Raw genomic sequence first — 11,496 nt, 5'->3', positions numbered from 1 at the left:
AAGCGGGAGAACACCGAGAAAACCCACGCACACGGTGTTTGTCCACCACAAAGTTCACTTGACGGGGGCAGGGATCGAACCCGGAACCCCAAGCACCAGAGGTGAACTCTCTACCACTGAGCCACCGCGGCCCACTGGTTTGGTAGGATGACCCTATAGGTTTGGTGGGAGATGGTAGGAATGGCCCTATATCTGTCAGTAATTTTATTTTCTATATCTGGCAACACTATATAAGTTGAAAGCGAAAGTTGATAAAATGCGATAATGCAACATTGCTACAAGCGCGAACGAACCGAAACAATTGGGTCGTATTATGTTGTGAGGAGTTCTTTTGTTGTCTACAAGCGCTTTCGGTGGTATAAAAACATCTTTATACTGGAAAATCACCCTTCAAGGAAACGACCAAAACGTGTAAATGTTGATAGTGGCGACGATATTTTAGAAGAGCCAAATATTACTGGAGGCCTCTAAGCTGGAAAACAATGTTGGATCCAGCAACAATTTATGCTGGTTTTGCTGTAAATTATGCTATTAATATGACGAAAATTAATGGTCCAGCAATCAAATTCCAGCACAACTTTTCTTTTAATTTGGAGCGGAGGGGACACAAGTTCGGATTCCATGTTGAACTCTAGGTTCCGTCTCCTTAGGATGTTATGAACATTCATCCCATGGAAATCAATGGCAAACCACCATGAATTCACCTTACCAAGGGACTTTTAGGTCAAATACCTGCCTTCGGACAGAATATCACATCATCATTCATTAACAGCCATAGAATAACACATTGCAAAATTTTGACCCAGAATATATGCGAGACTGCGAGACCATGCGAGAAAGCCTCGCGCGAGACGCGAGATGAGACTCAAAATTTTATGCGAGACGCGAGACGAGACTTCACTTTTGCGAGACGGGACGAGACGCGAGACGAGACCAACATTTGAGGCTGTGAGACGAGACGAGACTTTTCCATTTCTCGTCTCTTCTCGTCTCGTGTGCATCCCTACTTGGAACAGCCGAAGCAAATAAGCCTATAAGATAGAATGTTATACTTGACCAATGCAGGAGTGTATACCTACTTTTGGGCCACCCTGTATACAGGTGACTCACTTAGGGTCTTTTATATATATGACTGAATGAGAGAATATGTATGTAATTCAAATATTTCATTTATTTAATATAATGCAGCTAATACTCATTAACCGTAAATTCGTCTTGTAAATTAATGAACACTTAGTTCCACTGGGAAAGATAGCTCGACTACCAACATTTTGTAGTTAAAGATAAGAGGGCAATACTTTGAAGAAGAAATTTAAATTTTAATTTATTTCTGATGATTCTAAAGAATTGAAGTTGTTAATATTTCTCAGTGATTTTAGAAACTGAACATCCATATCTTCTGTACTTAAATAATAGTATATTTTAACATGTTGCAATGTAAATTTAAATTGACTCATAATGTGTGTTTTTGCAGACTATCCGGGCATGTGCTACTGGCCCCCATTGAATGCTGTGTATTTAGTTGGAGACGCGTGGAATCCCGAAACGGGAAAGAACTGTATGCAAATAATTTGTAGAAAGGATCGAAAAACTAAAAAACTGTTACTTGAAATGAGATTGTAAGTTAATATAATTAAAAATACATATTATTAGCATTAATTTGATTTTAGTATTATGAATATGAAGATATTATATTGGACAAAGCCATGAACGTTTTGGGTTTGAAAGACTGACAAAAGTTATGGAAATGTATAAATGGTGAATTGAAGAATACCATGAACTTCTATGAAACGAAAGTCTTACAAACATGATGGAGTGTAAATGTTGAAAATAGCCATGAATATCTATGGTAGAAATTGCATATAAAAATTATAGTGATGAATAAATAATGAATTGAAGAAAGCTATGCATTTCTATGGTCGAAAAGGATTACAAAAATTGTAAAAGGGTACAAATAGAGGATGGGGAAAAGCCATGAATTTCAATGGTAGAAAATCTAGTAACAAAACTATAGAGACGTATAAATAATAGCTAAATTGCGAAAATCCATAAATTTCTATGAAATAAAACAAACTAACTTATGCTCTTAGGCATAGGTGCCGACTTGAAGAAAATATTGCGGGGGACAAACAATGAACATCATCATATTCAGCTGTTTTCTATCAACTGTTTGATGAAGCACCTCTTCTCCCCCCCCCCCCCAGTTCTCGGCCAGCTACTCCACTTCATCCGCTCCGCTGCGAAATTTATGACCTAAGTCAAATTTGCCTAAAGCCAATAAAACAAATTCAAGTTCAAAATTTGGGAACTTCCCTGCAACGTTACGTATCATATTGATCTTTACTTGTCATATCAGTGCTGCCAGAGTGTTGGTTGAAGCGTCAGTGCTCTATTAAACACAGTTTTGAAAACAGCGTTTTATATTGGGGTAAATCCATATCAAGTGGTCCAATGCATGTTGCTCGACAATTTTTAAAAATTCTGATATTTTGTGTGCTGTTACCTTAACGTGTCGTTAGTTCAAAATTAGCATTATTTTAATTTTATTGGCTTTTGGTTTCGAGTGGCAGCCATATTTGATTTCGAAGATGTGCCATTTTGTGGTGTTGTAAGGGGTTACAGAATCTGAAATATCTCAGCCCCTAATTACCCTATTGATGTGAAACCAAAACCAAAATGTTCAGTAAGCTCTACACTTTAAGAGTGGATATTAGTTATTGTCATTCATAAATTATGAATGGGTAAAATTAAAATTTGAAAAAGTAGGTGATTGACGTTAAAAATTCCAACTTTGGCACATATTTCCTTTAAGAAGGGAAGGGGTCAGGAAGTTGAGCTTTACAGAATAAAGAGGTCTGATATGGTTCTTATCACTCACCAAGTTTCAGCACTTAGACATGTCCCCTATTTTTTCTAGAAATTATCAAAAATTCAGAAAAGTGGAAAAAGTGCATATTTCACAGGTATATATCTCTGGTGGGGGACCTGATAAAAATATTCAATTCCTCCCCATAACAGGTCTACATAGTATTATTCTATACCGAAAATTAGGAGTTTCAGATTAGACTATAAGTACCTTTATTATGAACACAAAGTTATACCTATAAATAAGCATAGGTAGAAGTACGGATAAACGAGAGTTTTCTGTATATCCATCATAAATCGGTTGGCAATGGATGAATAATGCACAGAGTTGTTAAGCACAACATACAAGAACAAATGTTATCCTGTTAACAAGCAAACAGAACAAATGTACTGAAAACACAATTCAGCAGAGTGCTTGTTTCAATATGCACAATTTTGTTCAGACAGGAATTCACTACTGGTGCTTTACTCAGATGCTTACAGCGCAAGAAGACGGTTGTGTTTCTGCAGATCTGTGTATCAATACTGCATCAAATTAGTGAAGAAAATGGAATGTGATGTAGGCAAATGTATTGGTGAAGAATGTCATTAATGTGTGTATGGGCCGGTAGCAAGATGCATTACGTCCCTTAGTGACTTCAGTGAAGAGAAGAGGAATCTTCTGCTAATCCGAACAAGCAGTGGCATTGCAAACATATGCAACTATCATGGAGTAAAGTTTTCTCGAAAGTACCATTATCTTTTTGGTAATTCGTGTATCGACCCTCTAAAAAAACATAAAATAAAAAACTATAACAAAAGGACTTTCAGAAATTTCGAGTGCACATTTACTAAAGGACAAGAATTATGCAGTAGATCTGATTCCTGGAAAATAATCATATGCTACATGCTACACAAAAATCTTTGTTGTACAAGAAAAAACAAAATCGAAAACAATAGTGTTGAATCAGGAAATGAACCTGATTTTGTCCTTCCATCAGGCAATATTGAAGTTTTGAATGCAACGTGTTCAAAATTAAGCGTGTCAACTGCTTCGAAAATAAGGAAGTTAAGTGTTGAACAGAGACCAAAAGCAATGCGCAAAAAGTTAGAACAATTGAGTACAGGATTGAAAAGAAGTCTTGAAGTTTCTTTTGACAGTTCAGTTGCTGATGAATCATCGACAGAAAATATGCATTCAGTGTCGTTGGCCGAAGAATATGAATGCTCATCGAGAAATTGAAACAGAAAATGAAATGAAATCTTTGAGTTTAACGTCCCACGGTTATGCTGGTTAGGCTAAAGGAGACGGTGATAATGAGTAATGAATGAAATGGTGGAATGAAGAAAGTGGGAGGAAACGGGAGAACCCCGAGAAAACCCACGCACACGGTGTTTGTCCACCACAAAGTTCACTTGGCGGGGGCTGGGATCGAACTCGGTACCCCAAAAAATTGAAACAGAAATGCACTGTTGCTGAGAAAGAAGAACCAGTGAAAATAAGCTTACTACCCGAATCTTGGTCAAGAAAAATGGTGTGTGCTGAATTTAATGTTTCAGAACGTTTAGTTAAACTGGCTAGGGAACTTACGAAAACTCAAGGAATACTGCCTGATGTATGTAAAAGAAGTAGTAGTAAAACTATTGATGAAAGTACTGTGAAGAAAGTTGTTGATTTTTATACAAGTGAAGAAAACAGTAGGATCCTTCCTGGCAAAAAAGACTGTATCTGTCCGAATTAATGGCGTTAAAGTTCACAAGCAGAAGCAGTTACTACTTGGTACCTTGAACGAGTTGTACTTACACTTTAAGGAGACAAACCCAGATTGTAAAATTAAACGTTCTAAATTTTGTGAACTGAGACTCAAGTGGTATGTATTTGCTGGTACATCAGGAACACATTCTGTATGTGTATGCGTACATCATCAGAATGTGAAGTTAATGATCGACGGTGCTAAATTAAATGTGGACTGTAAAGATTTGCTTGAAATGTTGACCTGCGATCTCAACAATTAACAATGTATGATGTATAACTGCATCCAGTGCCCAGATCCTGAAAATCTACTTCAACAACTATTTCAAGACGAATTAACATACAACGTTCCTGATAATATTATTTAAAAGCAGTGGATAACAACAGATCTGCTGAGATGATCACCATAGTTAAACCAAGAGAAGACTTTCTTGAGAATCTTGCAGCAAAACTCAGAAATCTCAAGTCACACCACTGTGTCCAAAGTACAATCTAGTTTTCTTGCAGACAAAAAAAAGATGTCTTTCACACTTTGAATGCAAAGTTTTAGCTGATTTTTCAGAGAACTTCTCATTCGTTATTCAAGACGAGATTCAAAGTTTTCATTGGGTGAACAAACAGGCAACGCGTCAGCCATTTGTTTACTATTATAAACCAAGTGATGGAGGTGATTTAAAATCTAGAAGTCTTTGTATTATCAGTGATTATTTAGAACATACCACCACAGCAGTCTACACCTTCCAAAGTCATGTGATTGCAGATGTTAAGTCACATGTTCCGTTGCGTGACACATATCATATACTTCACGGATGGGGCTGCAAGTCACTATAAGAACAGGAAAAATTTCATCTATTTGTGTGATCACAAAGATGATTTTGGTCTTGATGTGGAGTGGCACTTGTTTGCTTCCTGTCATGGAAAAAATGCTTGTGATGCTATAGGAGGGACAACAAAGCGAATAGTAACCAAAAGGAGTTTACAGACGATACGTAATGATCAAATTTTATCTCCACAGGACATGTATGATTATTGTGTAAAAAACATTTCTGGTATAAAGTACATTTATGCCAGGAGTGAGGAAGCAGTCAACGTGAAGCTGAACTGCGAGGGCTATTTGCTACTTGTTTGCCTGTTCCTAAAACACGTTCATATCATAAATTTGTACCTCTCAGTGACGCCAAAGTTAGATGCCTTTGCACTTCAGTTTCTACTGACTTTCAGGACGTAAATGTGAGAAAAGCGTCCTTGCATTGCCTCCAAACAGGTGACACAGTTACATGTATTTATGAAGAAAAGTGGTACATTGGAATTGTTGAAGATGTGAGTATCAACATGATGACGTGAAAGTGCATGTTTACGAACCCCCAGGACCACGAACTTCATTTAAAATTTCTAGAGACAACAAGACTTTGGTATCTTTCTAGAACATTTTACGAAAGCTTACTCCCAATGAGCTTACAACAGCTACAGGTCGGTGTCAAACTATCACTCCGAAGTTGTGTGATCAAATATCCAAACTTTTCGTGGAACAAACTGTTTAAGAGCCAGTATTGTTCTTGTATGTTGTGCTTAACCACTCTATGCATTATTCATCCATTGCCAACCGATTTATGATGGATATACAGTAAACTCTCGTTTATCCGTACTTCTGCCTATGCTTATTTATAGATATAACTTTGTGTTCATAATAAAGGTACTTATAGTCTAATCTGAAACTCCTAATTTTCGGTATAGAATAATACTATGTAGACCTGTTATGGGGAGGAATTGAATATTTTTATCAGGTCCCCCACCAGAGATACATACCTGTGAAATATGCACTTTTTCCACTTTTCTGAATTTTTGATAATTTCTAGAAAAATAGGGGACACGTCTAAGTGCTGAAACTTGGTGAGTGATAAGAACCATATCAGACCTCTTTATTCTGTAAAGCTCAACTTTCTGACCCCTTCCCTTCTTAAAGGAAATATGTGCCAAAGTTGGAATTTTTAACGTCAATCACCTACTTTTTCAAATTTTAATTTTACCCATTCATAATTTATGAATGACAATAACTAATATCCACTCTTAAAGTGTAGAACTTACTGAACATTTTGGTTTTGGTTTCACATCAATAGGGTAATTAGGGGCTGAGATATTTCAGATTCTGTAACCCCTTACAACACCACAAAATGGCACATCTTCGAAAACAAATATGGCTGCCACTCGAAACCAAAAGCCAATAAAATTAAAATAATGCTTATTTTGAACTAACGACATGATATGTTACCTGTACATAAAAAATCAGATTTTTTAAAAATTGTCGAGCAACGATTTATTTCTTTTCTGGATCATTTCACATGGATTTACCCATTGTATAAAAAGGCTGTTCCTATAATATTTAATTAAAGACACGACGACACTTATGACAAAAATTCTTGCTCTTCTTAATTCTTCCTCGACTGGATTATATTGGAGGCGCGAGGACCCCACCTTTAAATATTGGGGGGGGAAGTGTGCTGCCCCCCAAAGTCGGCGCCTATGCTCTTAGGTGCTAGTGACAGATATGCTCCATCTTTGGAAACTTAATAATGTTACGTCTAATGAATAAGGACAAAGATGATTATTTTAGGGGCAAAATATGAACTTAAATAGCCCGGAAATCTGTTACACAAAAATGACCTTGTTTGTCATTGAAATGCGAGAAACGGCTGAACTTGCGAAATGAATTTTTGGCTCTAAAATGAAATGAAATGAAATATTTGTGTTTGACGTCCCACGTATATGCACTTTAGGCTAACATAAGGAAGACGATGATTAATGCAAGTAAATTATGAAGGAAGAATTGATGGAATGAAATGTGGGAGGAAACGGGAGCACACCGAGAAAATCCACGGACACGATGTTGTTCACCACAAACTATTTGGATATGGTTGTCACCTACCTCGAACTGGATTATTACCATCTTACTTTGATTAAAATGCATTTCCTAAGGGGGGAGAAGGGAATCAAAATTTATATGAAATATTGAGTATTTCACGATCTTTTCAAGTTCAGAATGCGAAGCTTTGTATATAAACTTGGTATATTGATACTAAAAATAAGCGGACCCGTCTCCCAGCGATTTTGAGAATCTCCGTTATAAGGGGAGGAATTTTCTACAAATTCTTCACATTGGAAACGATGTTACCTGTTGTCTGTGATTGCATCACGGAAAACCAGTTGAACATTTAATTTTTTTAACATAGTTAGTACCTATCTTAAGCTTAGTTTTTTATCATGTTACTTTGATTAACAAGCGTGTCCTAAGGAAGTAGAAGGGGTTCAAAATTTCAACCAAAAATTCAATATCTTACAGGTACAATAAGTTAGGAAGCACAAACTAACTAACGAGTTCTGTGGCCTATATAACACGGAGGTTCAATTCCGCGTTCACAAAAGCACTCTATTGACTTCTGTCCTTCGGCAAGCGGATTCAGTTTCCACTTTGTATTCCTGTTTCTGCGAGATCTACTTTAATATTATCCTCCCATCTGCCCCTAGGTCTTCCTAATGATCATTTTCCGATTGGATTTCCTGTTTAAAATTTTGAAAGTGTTCCTAGTTTTTTCCCATTCTGGCCACATATCTACCCACCCCTAAGCCTCCTAGGAAGCTCAAAGTCGGCATACAAACTCCTCATTAAATATTAGGGACACGTTTCTCACTGTTCCTGAAAATTTCTATTTTATGGGGGGGAAGGGGGCATTTTCTATAAGTTATTTCTTCACAACGAAATTAACGTTATCTATTGTTTGTTATCGCATCATGGGAATACGGTTGATCCGTTTGAGATGAATTTTTGAACATACTATTTATGTCAAACCGGGATTTTATTATGTCACTTTATTAAAGTGCGTATCCTAGCAGGGGTAAACGTTCAAAATTTCTACGAAAAATATAATATCATGTGGGTTCTTATCATTATACTTCCATTGAAATATATATCCCAAGTGTGGATCAAATATTGTTCATAAACTTATTCTCCCCGTGCGAAGCACGGACATTTCCGTTAGCCTAATTAAAGAAGAAAGTGATCTTGTTTCTAATCGAATCACGGGATAACGACTGAGCCGTTTGAAATGTATTTTTGGATATAATTATCAAATACTTCGAAGTTGGATTTTATCAAGTTACCTTGATTAAAATGCATATCTTAATGTGGATCACCACCCGGAAATCAGTACATATTTTAGCTCATTCCCTTAACTACTGTGCAATGAAACATTACATATTATAAATATTGTACTATAAGATAGACTTATGTTTCAGCTATAACACAAGACACTGATTCATTTGGTTGTGTCTTCTGATATCCAAAAATGTAACAAATAAAGGAAAGGATTTGATACATTTTAGAATGAGTACACAAGATGGCACTTGCTGTTAAATCTTACTAGACGTGCTCAGTTTTATGAAATGTTTATTTGTACGTGTAAAGTATTTTAAAGTAACAATCTTATAATGAAATAGATATATTGTTTGACTGTTTCTCCTGTTATGTTTCACATTATCTTTTAATATTAATTTACATTTAAGGAAATAGATTTTGAGAAGAAACTTGCGCAGAACGCCATAATGCATTGTTGCCAAATTTGTATGTTTACTGTAACAGTCACAATAAGAAAATTCCTGGATTATAGCGTTGCAGTTCGAGAAGTGAACTTACAGTTAGCTGTGAATTCTGGTAAGGGTCGAAATTAATTTCTCCAGTAAGTATCCAAGCAGAATTCCATGATTACTTGCTTTATTATCTGGCATCAGTAAACATTCGACACTATATGGCAACATCGTACTATTCAAGCAGCGTTTAACATAGCACGGAGAACACCTAGTGACCCATCTTAAGAAGGGACAAAGGTCATAATTTATGCGAAAAACTTAGGCTCTCACGTGTCCGTCAAGATAGGAAAATGAAATTCAATATACAAACACTGCATGAACAACAAAGGGAGACATCCCCAGCGTTTCTGAAAATTTCTCTGGGGATATTCTCAATGTAAAGGAGAAGCCTAATAGGTCAATTTTCTAGCCCAGACACTGAGGATTTTAAGGTCTTGCAAAAAGATAATGTCTTTTTCGAATCTTAAGATTGGTTACTATGACTGGTTAAGATTGAAATCAGTCAAATTTAAGGTAATGAAAACCTATTATTATTATCTTTTCAGCTGTCCTACAATGGGTGGTCCCTGTCCTGGTATTCGTAATTTGAAGCTAGACTTCCCTGAGTGCTGCCCGCAACCCATCTGTTGGGAGGATCTTGTTTTGTTGGATCAAAATGACACAAACAGTGAAGAGATAAGTACGACAGGAAGAGAAAAAGAGGAATAATGCAGAAAGGAAGAATGCTAAGAAGAAGCAAACATAGTTTCAATAATTCCCAACCGAACGTTTGGAATCTATTCAAGAGTTTGTTTAAGTAAATAAAGAGTTAAGAAAAGAATAAAATTCTGAACACTAGTGAATTTGTCTACGTTTTAGTTTCAAGGCATCCTTTTTCTTCTTTTTTTCATTTGTTTCTATTGAAAAAAGAACTTCAGGCAATCTTAGATATTGATATTTGCAATTGTAATAATAGCAATAGGACTTATTAGTTAGCTTTGAGACGCAGCCTGTGACTTATAAAATACGAATTGCAGATATTTTGGGATTAATTTTGGCACACACATACAAAGCTACAAGAAATTGAAAAATTTGACTTGTATTCAAAAGGCTTTATCTATGTATCTATCTACATAAATAAAAGTGAAAGTGACTATGTTTGTGACATAATAACCGATCTCCGACATAATAACCGACCGATCTCCATAAAATTTTCAGCAGATATGAGATTCGGAACTGGGATATTTTCTTATCATTTCACTTTGACGTTGCAACTCAGTGGAGAAGGAAGGGGATATATATGTAGGCGTAACGATCATTGTACCCTTTACATGACTTTGATATCTCAAACTATTTCGCAGATATGAAATGTATGTATGAAATGAACAGTACTGTTTAAATTTCCCTCTGTGCGAGATTTTGAAAATACTTGAATCAACACCATAACATGAAACAAAACATTTGTAACAACAACAAAATATCAGTGATATATGTAACAAACTGTTTTGCTATTTCCTTTAGCTTAATGTAAGTGCCTAGATAGTGAGAAGATCTTAAAGAAAAGAGAGTGAAAACGAAATTGAATCGTTGAGTTCGAAAACCGGTCACTCCATCGAAGCTAATTTGAGAGGAGTGACAAACAAAACTAAGTAGTCAATAATTCATCTGGCATATAGGGCTGTTTTCATTTTCAAACCGTAGAACAGACATTTTTCTACTTTCCAAAAATGGAAATAACCCTATATGTCAGATACATATTGATTAATTTAGTTTTGTTTGTCACTCCTCTCAAATTGGCTTCGATGGAGATGACCGGTTTTCGAACTCAACGATTCGACTGCTTGTAAAAAAATACAATAGGTTATACAATACTTCAAATGTATACCAGGCCCGTGCTGGCCCACCGGGACATGTGCCGCTGCGCCCTCCGAAGCATCACAGTATAAATAAAGGTACAACTTTTAAATAATAAATTCTTACAGTTTTATTGGTAAAAAGCACGTGAAAGGTGCAGTGCGACCTTTACATTAGGCACCCTTGCGAAACCACATCAAAAATGAACGATTTTATTTATTCTTCTGTATATCACAGTTCTGTACAATAAATACTTTAAGTTACTGTTGGTAAAGAACCCGTGAAGGGTACAGTGCGCCCTTTACATAAGGCTCCCTACGAAACATCAGATTATAGATAAGTGGTTTTAGTTGTTCTGTATACCAAATTTGTATAATAAATTCAAATAGTGGCTGTTAATAAAGAACCTGTGAAGGGTACAAGCA

General features: G+C 36.1%; 1 long non-coding RNA gene across 1 annotated transcript; it reads left to right on the top strand.

Annotated features, from left to right (window-relative positions):
• Nucleotides 1-1,480: 1,480 nt before the first annotated feature.
• Nucleotides 1,481-10,021, top strand: LOC145691787 (uncharacterized). Its single transcript, XR_014132546.1, has 2 exons — nucleotides 1,481-1,619; nucleotides 9,784-10,021. It is a non-coding gene; the product is annotated as an uncharacterized LOC145691787 (long non-coding RNA).
• Nucleotides 10,022-11,496: the final 1,475 nt, after the last annotated feature.

Source organism: Thermobia domestica, chromosome 8 (assembly GCF_964235325.1).
Source record: "Thermobia domestica chromosome 8, izTheDome1.hap1.1, whole genome shotgun sequence".
In the NCBI taxonomy this organism is placed as follows: Eukaryota; Metazoa; Arthropoda; class Insecta; order Zygentoma; family Lepismatidae; genus Thermobia; species Thermobia domestica.
The sequence above is the reverse complement of the archived record's forward strand: the minus strand, read 5'-3'. Positions and strand labels throughout refer to the sequence as shown.